This window comes from Rhodnius prolixus, unplaced genomic scaffold, assembly GCF_049639745.1.
Source record: "Rhodnius prolixus isolate KJV_2025 unplaced genomic scaffold, Rpr scaffold_9, whole genome shotgun sequence".
In the NCBI taxonomy this organism is placed as follows: domain Eukaryota; kingdom Metazoa; phylum Arthropoda; class Insecta; order Hemiptera; family Reduviidae; genus Rhodnius; species Rhodnius prolixus.
The window spans coordinates 21,382,784-21,407,357 of record NW_027411604.1 but is presented as its reverse complement, the minus strand read 5'-3'; the positions used below and the strand labels follow the sequence as shown (position 1 = coordinate 21,407,357).

The 24,574-nt window shown below is 35.6% G+C and overlaps 1 protein-coding gene across 14 annotated transcripts in view; it reads right to left on the bottom strand.

The window, feature by feature from the left end:
- Positions 1–24,574, bottom strand: part of bru3 (CUGBP Elav-like family member bruno 3) — an 838,385-nt gene that overhangs the window by 218,006 nt on the left and 595,805 nt on the right. For 2 of the 14 annotated variants that reach the window (XM_074127785.1, XM_074127783.1), the window contains exon 3: positions 4,919–4,996. The exons of the other annotated variants lie outside the window; for them this stretch is intronic. The gene's annotated coding sequence lies outside the window, so the exon portion shown is untranslated. The remainder of the gene's footprint in view (positions 1–4,918; positions 4,997–24,574) is intronic. 14 annotated transcript variants of the gene reach the window in all.

Genomic DNA, 24,574 nt, shown 5'->3' with positions numbered 1-24,574 from the left:
TAGACATATTTTCATAACTTTCTCCTGCGGAATCATATGGTACCATAGGATTAATTATTTTATTTTATTTTTTGGTTAAATTCCTTAGCGTCTCTAAATTCATAAAATTTGTTATTTAACATATTTATTTTTCTTTAAAGATTTATTTTAGATTTTAAAATAAAATTTTATCGAAATTTGGAGATCTGCATTGTTTTTATCGATTAAAATTTATAAAAGATGGCGAATAAACTGAATTAGGCTTTTATTTTGGTTTCACTCACCATTTATTTATTATTACAATATTATTATTTTTTTTTTAATTTAAAGCTCGTTAACATATGAATTAATTGGTGCCCGTAGACTTTTTTTTAGTGCACAGCATTACACAGGAGTTCTCGTTTGTTTCATAGTGGTACAGAACTTGCGAGATTTGTATAGTATTAATCTGTTAGAATTAATAAGAAGATGTTTTAGAAAATGAAGTCCGAAAATGAGGTCATAGGCTCCCGAAGCCTTTTTTCAGTGCACAGCCCGGTCTCCTGGCAATGTTCTTTCGTTACCAACATTCTCTCGGTTTCCCCGCTGTAAGAAAAAAACTAAGAGCCTGCAGCTAGCTGGTTATGAACCCAGAATCTTCGCGATGAAATTTACTACGTTAACCACTCGCTTGGGCGTTAAATTATACTATAGTATTATACTTTTATTGTAATAAATCTTGTAAATATGTTCACTTTACAAGAATCGTGTTATAGGAATTGAGAAATTTGATCGGAGTTTTTGCGAGTCAAACTTAAAAATCAGAATGGCTGCCAATCTTTTTCTACCCCTTTACCGAACGGTCAAGAGTTCTTGCTCTGGTGCGGACAGCCAACAATTAAGACTGTTAAGGAAGTTATTCTGGCTTCAGCACATCCAGGTTCGATATCCTCTCAGCCATGGCGCTTAAGCCTAAAGATTATTGTAAGGTATCAGATTCTAAGCTTAAATACCCTCTAGATGTAATATATAAAATTGAAAATGATGAATTCCTGCAGAAGAACTAGAAGATGTAGAAGTGGATCACCCTAGAAGAACTAAAGGTGAATTCTTTTAAAAGAACAATAGAGGAAAATGGATTACTTGAGGAAGTTAAAATGTTTGGTGAGTAGCAAAATGAAGGATATTGAAATGCATTATGATTAAATAATTATGTGAAAAAGTAGTCCAGTCCGATCAATATCAAGTATTCAAAAATAACTTACAACAACGATACATCGATATATCAAATAAGTCCAATGAAAATTTATAATATAAACAAAAATTAGTACATCTAAGAAAACACTGTAATAACCACGGAAAAACACAGTTTTCTATTAAAACAAAAATAAAAAAAAATGAAAAACAGAAAATTAATACTTACTGTTTGTATACTTTTTATTTTTTAAAAATATAAAACCACATCCATCTAAAGCTCACTTTTTGAGTGTTTTTTTAAAACCATTTTTAGTTTTATACTTTCTAAAAATTCTTCCATTTTGTATATAAACAAAATATTTAATTTATTTATTACACAAAATGCACACTAAAGCTATTCTTTTTTTAGTAACAATAAAAATATATTAAAAAATAAATATAATAATAAATATAAAGAGGGGGGAAAATATAAAAACTTTAATAAGAAAACAAAAATTTAAAGTAAAAGAATGATTCATCGTGCATTTGTGGACGAGAAAAAGTTTTTTGTTCAATTATTAATTGAAAAATGTTACCCGTTTTTAATTAAGAAACTTCAATTTATAATTTTCAATATATTTTATTAAATAAAGTAAATTTAAGAAACCAAAAAAGAAAATTTAGGACACATTTAACATGCTAGAAATTGTTCACCAAAAACACAATTAATTACCTTTAACAATTTCATTTTATTTCTTTATTTTTTTTATGAATTCAAAAAAAAAAGTAACCTGATGATATTTTTTAAAAAAGTCACCGCATATAAAAACATCTATAAAACAAAATTTATATAAATTATTTGTTAAAAAGAATAAAGAATAATATTTAAACTTATATATATTATATTTGTATAAAAATATACAACACTCAGAAAAGAAATTTTTGAACTATGTCTAAGTAATGTACAACAAACAGTTTTTAAATTAATCTGTAAATAAAATAATAAATTAAAAAAAAAGGTAAAATTAAAAAATAAATAAAATAACTGTGCTAGGTACGGGCTGAATGAATAATGTTATTAAAAAGCTGGTTACAACACTTAGACTGAATAAACAACACCTAATAAACGACAATTATAACAATAAACAATTTTTTAAGTAAAAAATTATATTAAATTGAAATTAAATATAATAACATAAACGAAAAATAATTTGGGATAAGAATTTAAATAGTAAGGAGAATTTTGGTTGCATATGCCATAATTGAATTTATCTTTTATTCAAGAAATAAATTTTTAAAAATTGGGGGCGGGGTGTTTGTCTAGTTTATCATGAGCGTGGCTTTGTAAGTGGGAGGTCACCAGTTCGAATCCCGTCTAAGACACGTAAAATTAAGAAGTTGTACGTTACTAAGCTATGCCTGAAAAAAAAAAAAAATTAGGCAATTACTTTACAAGACTAAGCGGCAACATGTAAATTGATGAGCACCGCTTCTAAACAGCAATTTTTAAAACAAGTGTTCTCTTGCTTGTAATCAGCAAGAAAACACATATCAGATTTTTCAGTAGTGTGCTGAAATCTCTGCGATCTTTACAGTGCAGCCTTGGAAATTGCCATAAATTTGCAACTGGAGCAAATGAAATACTAGCTCCAAATACCTCGGCCTGGATAAATTCGTAGCCATAGAAAAACTGGATAGAGTACCCGAATGGTGTGTAATAATTTGAACAAATCTCGCCCAAGTAATTCCCGTTTTTCTGGTATTGTTTATTACAAAAGTTATTTATTCAGGATTACTTTTTGGGAAACCTCTTGCTTAAAGACTTCACTACATTCTTTGCTACTTTAAAGTATGTGTTTTTAAAGTTGATTATGAAAATGGCGTTTAATCGTATGTTAATAAAGCTCTTATTTAACAAATATTTAGGATATTTTATATGATTTGGCTTTAAGCTATTTAATGCTATTAAAAAGAAAGCATTTTTGAACTTATCAGGGATAGGGAAACGAAGCAATCTAAGATAATACCATTTAAATGGAAAATTCGCCTTGTTTTTTTTGTATTTTGGATTATTGTTTTATTGGGACATGGAATGGCATAGATTTTGAACACGTTTGGGTTTTAGAACGGCCCATGGGAGATGCAAAACTCTGACGTTGGTCATACAATTGGAGAAGTTTAATTGCCCTACACGTTACAGTGTGGCTACGTTTGGCCTCTCCTATACCTACATATATAAGTAATTACGTATACAAAACTGACTAAACCAATTCCCTTGGGTAATACCTGTATGCATTTCAATATAGTTTTACATCATAAAACTCTGATGCTTTTAATGCTAATTTTATGATTGTTTTAACATTTGGATTTTTTTTTTAAATCTCACTATTTCTTTACATTAAACTTTAAATAAAATCCAAGGCCTAGACTGGGAAATTGAACCCACTAAACCAACAATATAGGTCAGGAATGGAGATAACACCCCTTTCATTGGCCCGGAGCATGTTCTGGGGATCACCAAGGTTACGGTTCGTGTGGCTCTCAGAGACTGGATCTGGAGAGAACATAAAAAGAACTGGGTGATGTGTCCTGGGATTAAAACACAGTAAGACTAAGTAAAGTAAAGTAATGCCTATTTTTTCAGGCGGCCTTTACGTCCAACTGCCAAATTAGGTGCCGTGGACGGAGGCGACTAGCAAACATACTTTACTGTAAATTTCTTTTATTAATCTTTAAATAAAATCCAAGGCCTAAGACCAGAAATTGTACCAATCATATAACAATGTAGTTAGTTTATAATATTAGTTTTTTGCTTTATACCGACTTTTCGGTAGTACCTTCTTCAGGGTATTATAAAAAACTTTTTAAAGCAAAAAAGTTGTATTTATTGATGACCGCACCTCGATATTCCCCAAAAATCAACCATCAACAACGGTCGAAAAAACCAATACCATCAATGCATATTAGCTTTGCAGGTCTCGCCTCTTAACCGCTCGGCTACCGTGGCACCTCACAGCAAGACTATTACGCCTTGGCTTTATTAACAAAGAGCCAAAGTGACTCTGTGCTTGGATAGAAACTAGATTACTCTGATTACAGGTCTATTCACGGGGCTTGGAAGGTTCAGGTAGTATCTGTACAAGGTGGGGGCTTATTAGCTTCAGAACCGGTGTGCAGATTGTGTCAGGAAGAGGAGGAAACGGCCTCTCACTTGCGTTGCGATCGAGTGTTTGCGTTATGAAACCTTTGGAACCTTGATACCAAAAGAGATAGTAGCACAAAAAGAACTAGTAGAGAAAGTCCTCCACCTCTTTAGCAGGGGAGGTTTCATCTACTAGATCCAGAAGGGGATGGCACAATAAACCTCTAGTGGCTGCGGTGCCGTGGGGCATAGGATTTAAATTTAAATCTAAATCTAACCAACAATACATCTTAGCATTGCGGGCTACCGTGGCACCTACAAAACTCCTTCATGTTTTCTGTATTGAAGATTCAAATAAAATGATTCAAATTTATTACTCGGATCGTCACTAAATTAATTTGTATCTTATAGGCATATGCACAGGAGTGGACAAAAAAATTAAAGGAAATTGAAATAAATAAATGAAAATAAATAAATAAATAAATAATCACAACAAATGGTGCTAACTATGCAGCCACAACGGAGATGACAACGGCCATAGTGAATGAGATCGTCCATTAAGTCAGTCGTATTTGTATTTGTTCTTTTAATTTTTTGTCTCTGTTTGTTCATATTGTTTTAAAGTCTGTATTGGTGCTTTACCTTGGCGCGAACTTTGCGCTCTCTAAGCGGGCGTACAATAGCCAGCAGCCCAGAGGCTCCCTCGTGACCACATTGCCTCTGTAAACATACAATACGTCACACCTCCACTCCCACTTTCCCCCCACACATTCTTAACTATTTTACTTAATTATCTCCTAAATTGTTTCTGCTTAATATTTTTATTATATTTTTTTCACAAATATGTAATTATCTTTTTTTACAATTAAGTAACATTTTTTTTACCAAAATTGTTTATAAATACAAACAAAATTAAATAATAATGATAAAAAAGCTTTTAGAACAAAATATATGCACAGAATTTTTCGTGTAGAATTGCTTCAAATCTCTTAATAATAAAAATATCTTCAAAGCTCCATGATTTTTTAACAAACTTATTCTACAATAAATCAAATTCTCAGGAGCTCTCGTTTTATTGTGGAGGGTCTACATTTGTTTAAGTCAGGTTAAATTTAGAACCTCAACAATAATTTTTTTTTTTCTTTAGATTTGTCATGATAACAAGAAAAAAATCTGTAAATATTCAATTAATTTTAACTTAATTAATTGTAACCTTGCACTGCCCATATACTCGTAATTCTAATCCATTATAATGTATCACCCATTATAACTTGTAAATTGTTGGAGAACCTTATACTAGACACTAATTATTAAGAGGGGTATTGTTTTAACATTCTAAATTGGTGGGTGAGTTAAGAAGCTTTGTGAAATTTTAGAAGTAAATTTACTTAAATTGCTTTTAGAATTTCAGTAAAACGGAGAAATACGAGGTACGGCTATTAAATAACGAGACTGATGCGGCTACAGAAGAACTATGTATGTGCTAAATCCTAACAACCGACAGCTGTGCAGAGTAAAGCCTTCTCTTTCGATTGCAGCGTCACACGTGTTTGTAGAGAACATGGCGTTTTGCCGAAAACATGATACTACACAGGTAGTAAAGCAACGAATTGTCGTGAAATTTCACATCAAAACTTAATAAAACCGCTACTGAAACTTTTCTTTTATTAAAAGAAATATATGGTGATGAATGTTAATCACGTGCGCGAGTTTTTGAGTGATTCAAGCGTTTCCAAGATGGCCGAGAAGACGTCGGAGATGATGACCGCCCGGAGGGTCACCCTTCCACGTCCAAAACGGATGAAACTATTGATTATAATTAATCAACATTACTACCGGTGAGGTGCTTGCTCAATTCTTGTGAAAAGTAAGGAAAAAAAACGAGCCGATTTGTAGAACAAGTCACGGGGTTCTCCATCAAGACAACGCGCCGGCTCACACTGCATTGTCTGTCAAGACGTTTCTAAACAAGTAAGAACATCCGCCTTATTCGCCTGACCAGACCCCCATATGACTTTTATCTGTTCCCCAAAGTTAAATCTGCCCTAAAAGGAACACGATTTCTGTTTGTTGAAGCTGTGAAAGAAAAAGCGACACGCGTCATGCAGGAGCTGACAGAAAAAGACTTCCAGCACTATTTCGAACAATGGTAAATTCGCATGGAGCGTTGTAGGGATAGGGGACGGGTGTATATTGAAGGTGATAATAACTAAAGATGTATAAATTTAAAATAAAATGTTTTACATCAATAGTCTCGTTATTTATTGGCCACACCTCGTATAAACTTAGAAATCTTATCATTTCTGGCGAAATCTGTGCTACAGTTTCATCAAATTCTGACCCTCGGTTCTCGCCACCCAAAACAAAGACATATTAGACATTCTGCAAGACTAGCTTCTATCAGGTGAAGCTTAAAAGTTAATACTTCGCCAAGCAAAATTATTATCCATGAATGTTTCTTAACAATTCATCTCAAAACAAAAAAGACTTACATGGAAACCATATACAAGATTTTAAAATGACTGTAACTTAACAGAGGATAACTGAATATTCTTTCAAGACACTCGAAACTGGAAAAACTCATTATCTCTACAATAATGTTACAAAACCTCTTTTGAACTAACTGTTGAGAGATTTGGGATTTAACCTAGCATTCCAAAACCATCATATCAAATCTTTTCAGTAAACAGTATTTTGAAAAATAGCCCAATTTTACTTATCAAACTACACTGCTCTCAAATTTTTTGTTTTTTGCACAAACATAAAAAAAACCTCTGTAAAATATTCCACAATAAACAATTTTAACTCAATCAATTCACAGACATTTTTTGAGGCACAAAATCCCCACAATTCATGTTAGTTGACTGAAACGCCACTGGTATCGCAACTTCCAACCAATAAATTGAAGATTTTTTTTCAAGGAGTTCTTCCACAATTTCATGCCTTTTACATTTCACGACCCAATTGATTATTTGAGAAAAGCGTTTTCTCAAAGCACTATTAAAGAAAAATAAAGTAACTAGAAACTTAACTACGAGAAATAGTTTTTAACATAAATTGTTTTAATAGAATGAATAGTAACGTTAACTTGTTGGACATAGTATTATATTTGGTTCAGAATAATAACGTCATGAAAATAAATTTAAGATAGGTAATGCTTTAAATTTACTAATAATCTAATCGGTACATCTGAAAAACGGTACAGAATTACGAAATCAGGTGGTTCCAATTCATGGCCCTCTATTAAGTAGATTTCCACTATCAAAAGAGAATTCATAAGGTCTTCACTATTTAAGAAGACAAAACCGTCTACAGTTTAAATACTAAAAAGATTATGTTTAAATGTAATGGTATTGCTTCTAAATTAGTTAAATGCTATGGTTCTGTGTGAAATGATGCTTTTTGGACTGACTTAGGGCTCAACTTGAGCTAAGAAAGTGTGTAAGTGTTTTTATATGAAGTAAATCATATCCTCGTTATTTATTTGACGAAAATGATTAAAATTTACGTTTTATTTTAAATATTATTGGTATATGTATTGACATATGTTCGTTCTCAAATAAACTTAGTAATTATTTTGCCTCTCTTCAATACACAGACCTAAAGAGACCATTTTGGACTGTAAATGAATGAAAATAGATTATAATATTTTTAGGGACAAAACCCTGATTTAATATAATTAGTTTAACACTAAATATGCATGTCTAAGATTTATTAAGAGAAATCAAAGAGGCTGCAGCTTGGAATAAAAATGAATTGGAGTATTAGCAGGAGTATGTAGAATCAATGAAGTATCAAGGAAATATAAAGAAAATAGCCTTGAGTAGTGGAAAACCAGGGGACAGGATGAGACTCTGATACTCATCGGTCTGGCAAGGAGTGGATGAGAGAGACCCCGGAGGAACAAGGGGTGGACAGAAGATAAGAATAAAGGAGGGACGCGCCGAAGATAGGGGGACGAGGCAAGGTTAATGCACGGAATATATTCATGAGGCTGAACTCACTTCGAATTTATTACTTGGTAAAGAAATATGCAACAAGAAGAGAGAGAAGCTAAAGGCATCATCCGCTCTCCTTGAGCAAGACAGAAGAAGAGGAAGAAGAAGAGTGAATAAAAGTGGGTGTGAGAGGATTGTGTGAACGTAGCAACCTCGCTGGCGGATAGAAAGGGATCTCCCGGCGGCGGCGACGACGACGGCAACTTTGCAATCACGGTCCATACTTCAGCCCTTCTTCATCCTTCTAACGATCAGCGGAAACTTGTTTCCTTACTCTTCCGGCATTCCACTTCCATACTTCTTATTTTTACATTCTACACTCGCCGTCCTACAAAACTAAGGACACACAGGAGACGCCTATCTTTACATTTTTATTTTACTTTCGTAACAATATATCTGTAAGTATTCTATAGTTTTGATAGCATTGTATGTAATATCTCTCAGAAGGAAATCTAAAGAAATTAAAGATACATTAAAAATGTAATGAGAATTCCGGAAATAATTAGAAATAATATATTACAACGAATATTTCCATGGTATGAATTATCTACGCTGACATAAACAACTTTCTTTACGGCTCATTTGTTCCGATACACATGAATAAATAATTTATCTACTAATACAGTCAACATTTATTCCTGCACGATCATTATATTTATTTATTTAGCCAATACATATAATCTATAATATCTCGATTAATGTAGTCGATATTCATTTTAACGACATATAGCGGCATGTTTGTAATAACTGTTATGATAAAAAGTTTGAAAATTAAGAAGAAAAGTATTGATATGTTTGGCACTACTTGTTGTCAAACGAATGTGCCATTAGTTTCCTAGAAAACTCTGATTTTATTTAAACGATAAGACAATAAAATAGACTTGGAAGAAGATTTTGAAGCTCACCCAGCAATTTGAAACCGTTCACAAGTAAAAACTAGTCGATAGCTTTCCTACATTTCAGAGAATATTTCTCCTGATCCAAAATAGAATCAGTTATCGCTTTGAAAAGAAAAACAAATAATATAGATTACACCTTTATTAAGGGCGCTCTTGTTGATCAGAGATACGTGGTTTTAACCTTTTCTTAACCAGTTAAGCAGTTGTATACATATCAAACCAAATCTCTATTACGGTGCGTTCGACGTGTATACTCGTTGTGAAAAATATAAAATTGCAATTAACTATAAAAACTCGAAATTTTAATAAAATACAATAAGAATATTATTTGGTGGGATTTCCTTTATCTTACCAACAGAACTGCCAACTATTTTATACGGAGCCAGCCAAATGATAAGTGGGTTGGTATATGTTTGGTCTCCCCATTACAGACTGGGAATTAGGCACACAAATAGAAGCTCTCAACCCTTGTGCAATGCCGTTTTTATTTTAGTTAGAGGTTCAGACCTCTCAGTACGAGCATGATTTCACTTTGCACAGTATCCAAAGCTCTTTTCTTCTCTTGCGTCCCTAGTTATCTAGAGCAATGCATACGTGAAGCGGTGCAAGATTTTGAAATGTACAGAATGCTCTGTAATCTCAAGCACAAGAAATTGCAGAAAAAGTGCTTGCAGTGACTATTACGACTATTGTAAACTTTTGGTTGCTTTGCCCTGCGTTTGTCTTGAATACACGTCATTGTCTGATTTTAATTCCGGGGCTTTTTTTTAAAATCTAAATCCACGCTTAACTGGTTAAAATAATAGAAATGCCTTTGTTACCTTAGAGGGCGATTTTTAGCTTGGAAACAAATGAAATTAACATTCCAAAGAATAGGATAATGCTAAAACTGTACTTAAGATTCGAACTTAAAGAACAATTACTAAAGATATTTAAGAATATGGTTAAAATGAATTCCTTAGGTAAGAAATGTAAACTGGGCAGTATGCCAGAAAAAAGTTAGGAGAAAATGGAGAGAACAATAATAGCGGGAAACACCTTTAGATGTAGAGGATGCTCTAGAGGATGATGATGGTGTTGTGATGATGATGTTGATGATGAAGAAGAAGAAGGAAGAACCGCAGTAATGGAGAGCACGAGATGGAAAATGTTAGTGGCAAACTCCTCGCTCTGGCAGGCGGAGTGTCTTCCGTGTACCTCCATTAGACTTAGTTAAGGAAAGCTTTTCCACCTTCTGTTTCAGTTTAGACGTAGTTCCGGTCTTTCTCACTTTTTGCTCCATCCCTGCTGCACAGTTAGCCGGGCATTACAAAAGAGATGGCGGGTTCATAACTGTAAAGTTTTCCTCGCTAGGAAGTCGAGGTGAGAAAAAGACAAAATAAAGGATGAAAAATTCTCTTTCAAGGGTATTTCTTTCTCTCTTTTTTTTTTTTAATCATTCCACCGTCGGCGTAGAATAGGCTGTTTATAAAATAGAGAAAAATTTTAATGGCGATATAAATTTACAAAAATTTGAAACAATTAGTCATTCATGGAATTTGGTTCTTTCAAAACAATTAATCGAAAGTCTTATTAAACAAAAAAATTAGATATTTCATGAGAAGCACTCTCATACATAATCAATCACAGTTTACGAGGGTCGTTTGAAAAGTCCGTGCAAAAATAAAAACTACTTAATTTTTTGGGGTAAACCTTTTTTATTTTTCAACATAGTCTCCTTTTAGGCTTATACACTTCGTCCAACGCTGCTCTAGTTTGTTGATCCCTTCCGAATAATAGGATTTGTCCAAGTCTGAAAAATAGCCATTCGTTTCTGCAATCACCTCCTCGTTTGAATAAAATCTTTTTCCCGCCAGCCATTTCTTCATATTGGGGAACAAATAGTAGTCCGAGGGAGCCAAGTCTGGAGAATAGGGGGATGTGAAACGAGTTGGAACCCTATTTCCATTAATTTTGCGACCACAACTGCTGAGGTGTGAGCTGGTGCGTTGTCGTGATAGAAAAGGACTTTTTTGTGGGCCAATCGTGGGCGTTTTTCTTGCAGCTCGGTTTTCAAACGGTCCAATAACGATGAATAATATGCACCTGTAATAGTTTTACCCTTTTCCAGATAGTCGATGAGGATTATTCCTTGCGAATCCCAAAAGACAGTCGCCATAATCTTTCCGGCCGAAGGAACGGTCTTCGCCTTTTTTGGCGCAGATTCCCCCTTGGTAACCCATTGTTTAGATTGTTCTTTGGTCTCAGGAGTGTAGTGATGTATCCATGTTTCATCCATAGTGACGAAACGACGCTTAAAGTCCTGCGGATTCTTCTGGAACAGCTGCAAACCGTCCTTGCAACACTTCACACGATTTCGTTTTTGGTCAAGCGTGAGCAATCGCGGCACCCATCTTGCGGATAGCTTTGTCATGTCCAAATGTTGATGCAAAATATTATGTACCCGTTCATTCGAGATGCCCACAGCACTAGCAATCTCAAGCACCTTCACTCTTCTGTCATCCATCACCATATCATGGATTTTATCAATGATTTCTGGAGTAGTAATCTCAACAGGGCGTCCAGAACGTTCAGCGTCACTTGTGCCCATATGGCCACTCCGAAAATTTTGAAACCACTTATAAACTGTTCTAATCGAAGGTGCAGAGTCACCATAATGTTTATCAAGCTTCTCTATAGTCTCCTGAGGCGTTTTGCCTTTCATAAAGTAGTGTTTAATCAACACACGAAATTCTTTTTCGACCATTTTTTGAAAATCACTCGACTTCCTCGATTCAAACGAATGCCAAACACAAAGAAATAGACCGATCTGGCTGAAACTTGGTGTGTGTTCTTCCAAGAGATGCTACTAACTAAACATAACCTCGATACGCGCCAGTAGTACTATCTCTCTGACTTTGCACGGACTTTTCAAACGACCCTCGTATATATTTACTTATTTTATTTTTTGAAAAAATGTGTGAACAAAATTAATAAAAACAAAATTAAATTAAATGTTCATAGAATTCAATGTGCAACAAATAGCACTGAATCCATCGGATACAACGTTAACTGCTTTCTTCAAGATATGTCAAAATGACGCGTTTACGAAAACACTGCTGTATTCGGAAGTGCCTACTTATTGCACATGGAACGCGATTAGAAAATAATTCGAACGACGCTAACGAGGAGAGTGAATCAACGGACAACCTGACATATTTAAAGAATCTACAATAAACAGACTGTATACCCCAATTACATCCAACCACCAATTAAGTGACGTTGACGGAGGTGACTAGCAAACATACTTTACTGTAAAGTGTTTTTATTAACCATTAAATAAAATCCAAGGCCTAAGACCGGGAATCGAACCCAGTACCACAATACATATTAGTTTTACAGGTCTCGCCTCTAACCTCTCGGCTACCGTGGTGCCTCCAATTAGCCCAATACATTTATTCAGTTTTGAGGATTTTTCTCCAAAATGGCTTTTTCGATTTTCTTCAATTTTAATTTACTAATGTAGACCAAAGTCTTCTAATTAATGATATTTATTGTGACCCAAAGTCTGAACAAGTGACCAACAACTATGAAAATTTCAACATTCCTTATCTCCAAAAACTAATTATTGCAAGTTTTGGACCCAATTTTGAGGTTTATGGTTAGATACCGGAATTGTCTATAACTCAATGGAATAAAACAATGATCTTTACTACTTATGGGGTTGTTGTGACAATAAGCAGGCTGAGAGCGAACCACGCGGTGTGTGGATCGTATCTTCACAGGATCAACAAAAGGTCCTCTCCTCTTTGCGTGGATTGCAATGAGGAGGAGGATTTCAAACATATTCAAATGATATGTCCCACGTTATGTGGTAGAAAGGAAACGAATGTTTGTCGACATATACAGGTATTTAGATGCATCATTTCGTTACGAAGACATAATATTCTCCACCAACATCTATGTGCTTAAATCTTAACAGAGCTAGCAAAGAAATATGAATGTATTTAAAAGTTTTAGCCGATTAGAATGAATGGAAGAAAATGATTAGAGAAGGATTACGGTGATTTTAATTTAGGTTAAGCTATAAGGATGGCAGGAATATAGAGTACTGATCCATCCATTAGTTGTAAGATTTATGTAAATAGCTGTATATAGTAGAGGTATGAATGAGTGAAGCGAATGTATTTATAAGTAAGAATGGAGAGTGAGTGATATTCTAGTGATAAGCACCTAGACGATGCTGGCTGTATGGCGGAAGCCAATGCCAAAAAAGGCCATAAAAGAAGTAAAAAAAAATCATCATTAATTGTGATGGAATTTCCTCAATTTCGGTTTCGAACATTGTATATTTATGACGAGCGTACGTTATACACATTAGGTCGGCTGGTTTTGGGTGTAGAGATTTAGAAAAAAAGAGGTTTAGAAAAAAATCTTCATTAGTTTTGCTTAAATTTCTATAATTTCTGTTTCAAAAATTGTACTTAATTGCCAATCGTATTTATACATCTTACAAGGGTCGTTTGAAAAGTCCGTGCAAAGTCAGAGAGATAGCACTACTGGCGTGTTTAGTTAGTAGCATCTCTTGGAAGAACACACACCAAGTTTCAGCCAGATCTGTCTATTTCTTTGTGTTTGGCATTCGTTTGAATCGAGGAAGTCGAGTGATTTTCAAAAAATGGACGAAAAAGAATTTCGTGTGTTGATTAAACACTACTTTATGAAAGGCAAAACGCCTCAGGAGACTAAAGAGAAGCTTGATAAACATTATGGTGACTCTGCACCTTCGATTAGAACAGTTTATAAGTGGTTTCAAAATTTTCGGAGTGGCCATATGGGCACAAGTGACGCTGAACGTTCTGGACGCCCTGTTGAGGTTACTACTCCAGAAATCATTGATAAAATCCATGATATGGTGATGGATGACAGAAGAGTGAAGGTGCGTAAGATTGCTAGTGCTGCGGGCATCTCGAATAAACGGGTACATAATATTTTGCGTCAACATTTGGACATGACAAAGCTATCCGCAAGATGGATGCCGCGATTGCTCACGCTTGACCAAAAACGAAATCGTGTGAAGTGTTGCAAGGACGGTTTGCAGCTGTTCCAGAAGAATCCGCAGGACTTTAAGCGTCGTTTCATCGCTGTGGATGAAACATGGATACATCACTACACTCCTGAGACCAAAGAACAATCTAAACAATGGGTTATCAAGGGGGAATCTGCGCCAAAAAAGGCGAAGACCGTTCCTTCGGCCGGAAAGATTATGGCGACTGTCTTTTGGGATTCGCAAGGAATAATCCTCATCGACTATCTGGAAAAGGGTAAAACTATTACAGGTGCATATTATTCATCGTTATTGGACCGTTTGAAAACCGAGCTGCAAGAAAAACGCCCACGATTGACCCACAAAAAAGTCCTTTTCCATCACGACAACGCACCAGCTCACACCTCAGCAGTTGTGGTCGCAAAATTAATGGAAATAGGGTTTTAACTCGTTTCACATCCCCCCTATTCTCCAGACTTGGCTCCCTCGGACTACTATTTGTTCCCAAATATGAAGAAATGGCTGGCGGGAAAAAGATTTTATTCAAACGAGGAGGTGATTGCAGAAACGAATGGCTATTTTTCAGACTTGGACAAATCCTATTATTCGGAAGGGATCAACAAACTAGAGCAGCGTTGGACGAAGTGTATAAGCCTAAAAGGAGACTATGTTGAAAAATAAAAAAGGTTTACCCCAAAAAATTAAGTAGTTTTTATTTTTGCACGGACTTTTCAAACGACCCTCGTATACATCTTAAGTCGACTGGTTTTTGATGTAGAGATTTAAAAAAAAAAAGGGAAAAATACAGTTTGGTAAATTTGCAGATAGATTCAGCCCGTTGTTAGAACCTAAACAATTTATCAAATTTTAATTTTCTACAGCAGCGTTTTTTTATGCGTTATTTTGACCTGTCACTCTCAAACGCACGCACTTTATGTAAAGTAGTTACACGAGGCTCACGACATTTCTAAAACTAATCTTTTTATTCTAAAGAGTACTTAAATCGTATATTATCTATTTAAATTTAAAAAAATAGAACATCTGCACGATTGCAGCCATTTTATTTTTATTGAGGGAATAAGAACATTACAAAAGGTAATCAACAATCCTCCATTATTATAATTTCTTGAAAGTATTTAGACGTCAAAAAAGGAAAAGAAGATTAAATGCAACAGTTGTAAATAGTAATAAAACAAAAAATTCATGCTGGCAAAGTGAACTCTGTTGGTAATATCATACCTAGCTATTTAAACGTTCTCGCCTGCACTACTTTTTAGAACCACTCGTGCTTGAATACAACACCCCCCAAACTGTTTTGAGAGGGGAGGGGGAAAATTAGTTTCTACTAGACTTATCAGCCAGTCTGAAACAGTAAACTAGTCTTAAGACCAAGAAAATGGTGGAAATCTAGTTGAGAAAGTGAGTAAATTACTATGGAACATGTAAACCGTGGCCGAACTTAAAGTAGATTGTTGCTAGATTATCATCCTAAAGGATCTTGTTATAATTGAGCTATAATAAAATAAAGACTTCATGCTCTTTAATCAACTTTAAGATTTAACGTTGTTGTGACTATTTATGTTTTATTTCTCTTTTTTTTGTAGATGCAGTAGAAAAATTATTTTAGACTTTTGTAAGTGTTGCACGCAATCTTTTCTACTTTCATTTTTATTCTTTTATTACAGTAAAATGTGTAATGAGAGAAGATATTAATTGCAGGTGATTTGTCATTTTAAATTTTTGTTTTTTATGTTCACATAATGATTAAAATTCAACTAGTTCACACCTTCCAGATTCATTTGCATAAACTCTTACAATCTGTAGATTGGAAGCGATTAAACTTAAATATGGCGTTTTACACGCACAATGTTTGCTTTAATAAATATGTAGGAAAGGAATTTTAAAAAGAAGTAATTAACTAATAATAAAAACTGGTTTACAAAATTCATGAAGCATTACACAAAAGTTAGCAAATGTTTGACACTTCTTTTATTGCCACCTAATGATGGACTAATAGATGGTAGCCTTTGAGCTTCTAGAAGTGATTGAGCTTCACTCCTGAATTCTGATCATGATTATTAGTCTTTTTTAAAAAAAATTATGACTCCTACTTATGAATGCCATACATTTAAAATAATTTGGATTTTGTCTTGTTCAAGATCTGACATGAATTTGACTATTTTCACGTTACCGTAACAAGATTGTGACCGGTCAGGGGCGGTATCCTTGCGGGCGCCAGATAGCTGAAGCTATCAGATACGGGATCCCTAACCAGCCTCAAATAGAAAAATACCCTTAAGGGTGCCTCTGGCGGGATAGCTCACTGGTGAGAGGAGGGAGGGTCCTGGAGACAATCACCCGGGGCGATAGGGAGTAAAATAAAATTTTCTCTTGTGCTTAATGAACCAAACGACAAAATACATTTAATTAAGGAAAAAATCATACAAAAGGAAAACTTATACTAGATACGAAATACTAATAAAAAGATAAAACTCACAGACGATAGATAACATAAGCAAGCACTGGCCAGGCCGAACGTACGGTAGAGAATGTTGTAAATAGCACATGGTCTTGCAGTCCAAAGTTCAAATTTATTTTATGTAGCAGCTCCTGCCTCCTACGACTATTTTTCGGTTACAAGATTAAGAATAAAAGCCTTAAGTCTTAAAATAAGACCTATCTGTGGTCTACGGAAAGCAGGGGTATCCCGTGGGTCGCATGCGGCTTTTGAGGTAGGTAATTTCTTGTGGTCCACGATGAACTGAATTAAAATGAAAATCTAAAAAATTGTGACGAAGAAAATAGCACTTTTGGAAGATTGAGGCAACACCGTATACACCAATTCCTCCTTAACCCTTAAACTACTGAAGATGAGTGTACACGTGGCCCAGGGCCTTTCCTGGGGGCCTGAGGGCTTGTATATACGTGCTGACTACTTCCGGCAACGTTTAGAAGCGATATGTCCTGCCACTCTCAGTAGAATTCCAGAATGATATTCAGTTTATAAAGACGATGTAGGAATTTCCAAGATATATTCTTATTATTATTTTTTTTTTAATATCCTTTAATTGAAATTTACACCTGTACCCACAGGGCACAATAAGTGTATAAATAAATAACGTGGCAGACGTGAATGACGGTCATCCAGTGATGACCGCCATTAGTCCCCCAATTGGTCACGGGGCCAACGGCACCTCAGCCGTCTTCGAGGATTGGAGGGTAGCGTAGTTGAAGACAAGTTTGCAAATTAAGGGTTGGGATGAAATGAGCGTTTTGGATGAAAATTTTTATATCGGATTTTGGCAAATTCGGAGATGAGTGGAATTTGGAGCTCTGTATGTATGGTGTGGTTGCTAACATATAGAATTGAGCGTCTATTATGCGGCGCAGTATTTTGGATTGGAGTGTTTGCAGTCCAATTGATGTTGGATTTTTTAGCTGTTCTGTAAAGTTCGAGTCCGTAAGTCCATATTGGTGTGAGAAGAGCTGTATAGAGTCGTCGTTTGTTCTGTAGTGAGAGTTTTGAGCGTTTGTCGAGTAGTCTGGGTAGAAGTTTGTATCGTTTGTTTAGTTCGGTATGTTTAAGTCTCGTATGGGGGTTCCAGGTAAGTTTCTTGTCTAGGTACATTCCTAGGTACCGCACATGGTCGGCTGGTGGGATATTCTAATTTAAATGAGAAATATCCAAAAATGTTTTCTGTACAAATTTTATGTTATTCTTGGAGTACGTTCTTGTATAAGCAACTACTTCCGTGTATGAAATTAAATAAAACGGCATACAGATCAAGATTGACTGGATAAACATCTATCTGCCTTAATGAAGATTGTCTGTTCTCTGTCTCTGACTCCAGATATTGGAAAATAAGGAAAAAATTTGTAAATATGTTGTGGCCGGCGTGAATCTTGCCTGTTGCACCAAGTGGCCAAGTGGTTTAATCGAGTTTGACACCCCTGACTTAAAGGATAAAATAAGACTAATTTTTCCAATTCTAAAATCAAGTTTCTGTAAACTCTACTTTTGGTATCGATCATAGTTTTGGTTGAAAATAATTTTAAAGGCCTTGAGTTAATATAAAAGAAGGAGTAATGATAAACATTTTGATGAAAATGTATTTGTAAACAGAATAGTCTGTTGGTAACTCGTTCTTTATCGCACTGCCAATGACGTCTCCTTCAGAAATCTATTTGAATTCATCCTCTCATTGGGACAAGGACGCATTTCTCCTCCCATCTTGCTTAAGACTACTACCCACCTACTTTATACCCCGTCTACTAAAGACGAAGCCTCCAAGAGACACTACTATGAAGAAGGGTGAGCGGATGGTGGCCCAGGCGGAACGGATATTCCAAATGGAACTTGCTAAAGTGGAAGCTCTGACACTCCATATAATTGCAATTTAAACTTTATCAAACCCAAGTTTGCCACCACTGTCACCCGAACCCAAATCCACTTCCTAACGTGCACCCACTGTTACTACCACCTTCTTTAAGGCATATTACAGAGGAAGTATTTTCATTTTGGTGTTGAAAATTGAAAAGGGGAAATAACTGTAATTTTTATCGTTTCATATCTCACCATATTCTTTTTAAAAAACGTTGGTGTAATTCTGTGGGTTTTGAGAGATGGCGCATGAAAAATATCGCTCTCAAAAATATTTAATTATAAGTAACTTGCAAAATATTGAAATAAACCACCTTTTATTCTAAAACAAAACTAACACATAAATAGCATGTAATAATACTGTCGTGTTTAACGGTAAGAGCAGAATTTTAAAACTGTGTAAGTAAAAATTGTTAAACTTATTTGTTTTATAACAACAAAAAAATCCTCAGTAGAGAGCCGACTAATGTACCTTATTTTCTACGCACTAAATCATCGTCTTTGTTTACTGTAACAACGAAAACAAAGTAGACACAAAATATATGTGCAAAACACAATACAAAAGCTAGGTAGACATGGAATGGTTGTAAAACAGGTGGACATTGTGTATCTAATGAATAGTGACGTAACACTGTATTGTCAATACAAGCATAGTGTTAGAGGGAGGGGATATTGTTGTCTCTTTGTGTAGGTTAGTACAGAAATATATATCTGATTTAATGTGCAGAGAATAGCAAAACAAAAGTAGGGTCGGTCCATGGAGGTTGGCAGAATATGGTCGGAAGGTGTAGGTAACCTAATATTGGAATGTCCTCAACAGCCATCAATGGCCCTAGTATTCTACTATCTAACTCTGCAATGACTGACATCAACGCTGTAACTGTAACATTGTATCTACTCTTGTTTACTTTGATGCTATTTTCTTTTTTTTTTGGAATGGATTGATCGATGTTAACATCGATACACTGGTGGGACAAAAATTAAGAGGAAAAGAATTGTTTTGCCCCTGCAAATGATTAAATTATTTTTACGCACTTTTTTTTTGCGTAATATTACCCAATACTGCGATAATTGTTTGGTTCATTCACTCGCAGCAAGAGTAGCTTATATTTACAATAGTTTTCCAAAGAAGTTGTACCCAAATAATCGAGTGTTCTTCGAGATTTGACCTCTCGCATCACACCAAATTCTATACTTCATTCCGCCTGGCTCAGCGAAAAGTTTATATTTTACCACAGAATGTATATTTTCAAAAATTTAGAGACCTAATTTATACAGTTTTTGTTTTCTATTGCCAAATTCAACTTTGTTTTAACTTCAGGATTCGCTCCATCAATGAAATGTACTGCAATACAATCAGAATAGATCTATTAACCAGTTAAGCGTGGAATTTAGTTTTAAAAAACCCCGCCACAGTGTGCGGAATTAAAATCAGACAATGACATGTATACACGTGGAACGCAGGGCAAAACAACCAAAAGTTTACAATAGTCGTAATAGTCACTGCAAGCGACTTTTTCTGCAATCTCCTGGGACTTGGAGATTACAGAGCATTCTGTGCCCATCCAAAAATCTTGCACCGCTTCACGTATGCATTGCTCTAGATAACTAGGGACGCAAGAGAAGAAAAGAGCTTTGGTTACTGTGCAAAATGAAATCATGCTCGTACAGAGGTCTGAACCTCTATCTAAGGTAAAAACGGTATTGCACAAGGGTTGAGAGCTTCTATTTGTGTGCCTAATTCCCAATCTCTAATAGGGAGACCAAACAGTACCTACCACTTATCATTTGGCTGACTCCCTCCATCCACTCCGTATAAAATACTTGGCAGTTCTATTGGTAAGATAAAGAAAACATCCCACGAAATAATATTCTTATTGTATTTTATTAAAATTTCGAGTTTTTATAGTTAAAGGCAATTTTATATTTTTCACAACGTGTACACACGTCAAACGCGCTTAACTGGTTAAGCCCAAATACTCGTAGATCTATTATGGGATGAAACATTCATCCCATAGTACCCCCAATCGAAGATATGACTCTCCCAGGTTTTCTTGGCAACTTACAGGAAAAGCAAATGGAGTAAAGATCACATTACTCACAGTGAATACATTCCATTTCTCCTCCAATGCCTTGCAAGATATTCTGAGGAGGAAAAAAACACTGTTAATCTTAAAGAAACTGGAAGGAGATGAGTACATATCCTTCAACCCTGGTGACCATCGACGATCATTTTGGAGACCCTAGAAAGAAGCCGACAACAGTTAGGAATATGACCACTCCCTTAACCAGAACGCCTCCTAAAGTTCTGCGGGTGCTCCGCTCCCAGATTCACTGATACCAGTCTCACCAGGGAAATGTTAGAAGAGTCAGCGATCACCACTTGCTGTATTATCTTTTCTGTCCAAGATATCCTGAAGAAAGGTCTTCCACAGTAAAAGAAACTGAATGGAGGCTAATTTAAATCCAGTTTTCTCTCCATGGAAGTCCTAAGAAAAACTAGCGTGCAGTTGGAGCTAACAACACTCTAGTGGCCATACTACCATACCTCAATGATAAATACTCCTCTACCATGGTAATAAAGTCGGTCTGATAGTCAACTCGCAAAAAGACAAGTTATGCCAAAGTCTTGCTATTTCTGTAACTTGGAAATAAAAAATATGTATGATATCTGAAGGTTATTTGTCCACAGAGCTTTTATCATGCACTGTCGGCTTCTACACAGTGTTCTCTTGTTACAGACAACACTGACCATCACCGGACAGTGAGTTGTAAGAAGAAAAAGAAAAACTAAGGACCAGCAACTGGATTAGAACAGCGAATCTTAGCGTGGAAACCAGCAACGCTAACCGATCATGCTTATCACTTCTCTTTTATTTGTTATTTAATTATTAGATTATTATTTATAGACTAACGACGCACCATTCCCACTATTCAGGTATCTACGCATGTTTGTGATATTTCCCTATTTCTTTTTTACTTGATGAAGATTTATTATGTAATAATTATACCAGACTAATGTAATATCTTCCTAGATATATCTTAGAATGCTTTATGATAGATAACCTGGGACTGAAGATACATAACTCGTAGCTAAAGATAGATAACTCCATGTTGAAGATAATGTGATTGCACAGTTGGATAATACAAATATGTTGGAACAAACTACCTGTATTATGCTGTCACAAAGAGTTCATTTTGTTTTTATATAACAACAAACACACTATTATATCAGTGTGGACATTTTAGACAATGAGTTAGAGATGAATGTGGAAGCCAAACACTCACTGAAGAAGACTAGAGTGTGAGTCGTCAGTGAATTTTGTACACTCATGGGAAGTGTGTGACGTAACCAGACACAAGTACTAAGGACTAAAAGTGTTACCAACATAACTCTGGATGGAACAGTTCCTATTTCCTCTTATACACAGGATATTTCTTTTGCCAAAGGGGGGATGGGTAATGAAATAAAACTACCTTCTTCAACACGGTTTTACTTCCTAGCCTCGGGAACAAGCTGTCACACTGACTGTCCAAACTATATGAGGGAAACAACCAACATAGAGAACATAACTCCCACAAGGAAGATGGGTTAAAAAGAAAAAAAAGGGAAAAGACTTAACCCAAGAGAAGATCTTCACCACCGGTATGTGGAAGGGTTAGAGAGGAAACCAAGGAATAGAGTTTCTTGATTCTTCAAGGAAAAAAAAAAAAAAGGAAACAGACAAAGAACGAAAAAGAAAAACTTACTGTCATCAGTTTTTCTTTATTCAGTCCACGCCCTTTGGGAAAACTACCCCCCAAGAGGAGTGGCAAGGAGTAGTGCAAAGAAAAAGTAAGGATGTAGAGGAAAGTGCACTGTTCTGGGAAAACCGTGGCCAAGCTTTTTTCTTTATCCCCACCAAGATGTTGAGAGGTTAGCCGAGAATTGGGCTTCCAAGCTTTTTATCCTAACAACCCAGCAACAAGTTAGATCCTGTACACCAAATAACCATCAAAAACCCTTCCCGTTTCTTAGCCTTCCAAAAACTACTTAATTTCACTTTACTTTTTACTCAAGTTTTCTTAAATATTTTTTTTTAATTTAAAGTAAATCCGCTCCTTCCTTTTTTGCACTTTGTTTAAAATACCACCATTTTTAATGGACCGAATTTCCCCTTTTAAAAATTTGCTTTATTGGCGATTTGGATAATACGCACCATTAAAGCCTTCACAGAAACTGAAACTGAATTCTCTCACTTAAGACTAAGGCTCAGCTGATGGACGTTGCATTGAGACCGCTATCGAAAAGAATGGAGGTGCTGTTCACTTCAAGAATAAATTAAGTTCCTAACTTGTAAGAGAACATCCAAGATTGCCACAGAGGATTGTAGATGTACCGGAGAAATTAGTCCCCAAGTTTTTAACAGAGCAAGAAGAGCACGATACATAGAAAAGTAATGTAAAGTAATCGCCTATTTTTTTAGGCGGGGTTTAACGTCCAATTACCAATTAGGTGTCGTGGACGGAGACGACTAGCAAACGTACTTAACTGTAAATTTCTTTTATTAATCATTAAATAAAATCCAAGGCCTAAGACCGGGACTCGAACCCAGTACCACAATGCATATTAGCTTTGCAGGTCTGTAAGATAAATCGTAATTTAATCTGTAGTGTTATTTTTAAGTGGTTTGTCAAATAGGAGATTGTTTCTCTTAAGCTACTGTGTTGTTAGCTGTGGATGAGGTTGATGTGACAGTCACAAAAAAAGGAGATTAATGTAGCTATTAATTTATTGACCCGAGAGGGGAATTAGATTTGATTAGGAAGGAAGAAGGGCTAAATAGAGTCAAAGATAATATTACTAAGAGTTTAGTGGCTAGCGTTACCACTAACTTAGGGAACGAGCGTAAATTACAATAACTAACTAGGGCAAACTAAATATAAACTATTTCTGAATGAGTTGGCTAAACTGCGAGAACTATTTCTAAACTGAAGGCGATGTAGTGTAACATACGTATACTGCATTAAGACTGAATGTATGAATCTTCAGCTAACCAGAGCAGTGTTTGGATGATGCTTTAAAAAAGGCAGCTGCTATTTGTTTTGAACCAACCTGGTTACAATCTTTGAAACCTTTTTTTGTAACCACTTTTTCCAGTTTTTCGATATTCTTTGACACAATGTTAAAAATCTTGAATAGGAGTTCCAACTATACTAGTTCAATTTGAGTTATTGATACTGGACAGATGTTTTGATTAGGAATGTACATGGAGAAAAATGACTACATGTATCGTTTAATATGAAATGAGGGCTTCTTTAATTATTCTTGCAAGTTGGTTGAACAATATTGCAAAAGTAAACAACAGGATGTTTACTGGTGACATTCCTAGAGGATTGGTCCAGAGCAATGATGCAGGAAGAAGTGAGTGAATGAAACAAATGATAGCCTTCGTCTCACAGCTTCCGTCCTAAGTTCTGGGCAGACAGGTACGGGAAGTTATCCCAGCCTCCTGGATAGCACAAGACAACCAACCTTCATCACCTACCTCTACCCATTTCAGTAGTAGCGCACTAGTAGAAGGTGAGGAATGAGTAGATTCAAAATTAAATTCCACCATCCTGGTGCGTAACGTTGGTCTATTGCATCCAGGAGAGGAGTGGCCAACAACTAAGGTTCTTGGGATTCTGCCAGTATCACACCACTCTTGGACATACTCTACTAGCCTGGCTGGCCCTAGTATATTTGGAGGGGGGGCCAAACTGATTAGGGAGTGTGCAGAAGGGTTTCACTTCAGCTCAAAATTACACATTCTTGAGAGCGTGTGTATGTGTATGTTTATATACGATATGGTAGGTGCATAACATGCTATGACGGCTATGCGAGAGCATACAATGCTTTTATACTCTGAAACCTACTTTGCTGATGTATATAGATATAATATGGTTTAGAGAAGGGAGCCGGGTGCTACCCTAGATTGTTTAGCGTGAGGTTATACAGGTAGAAAAGCGTAA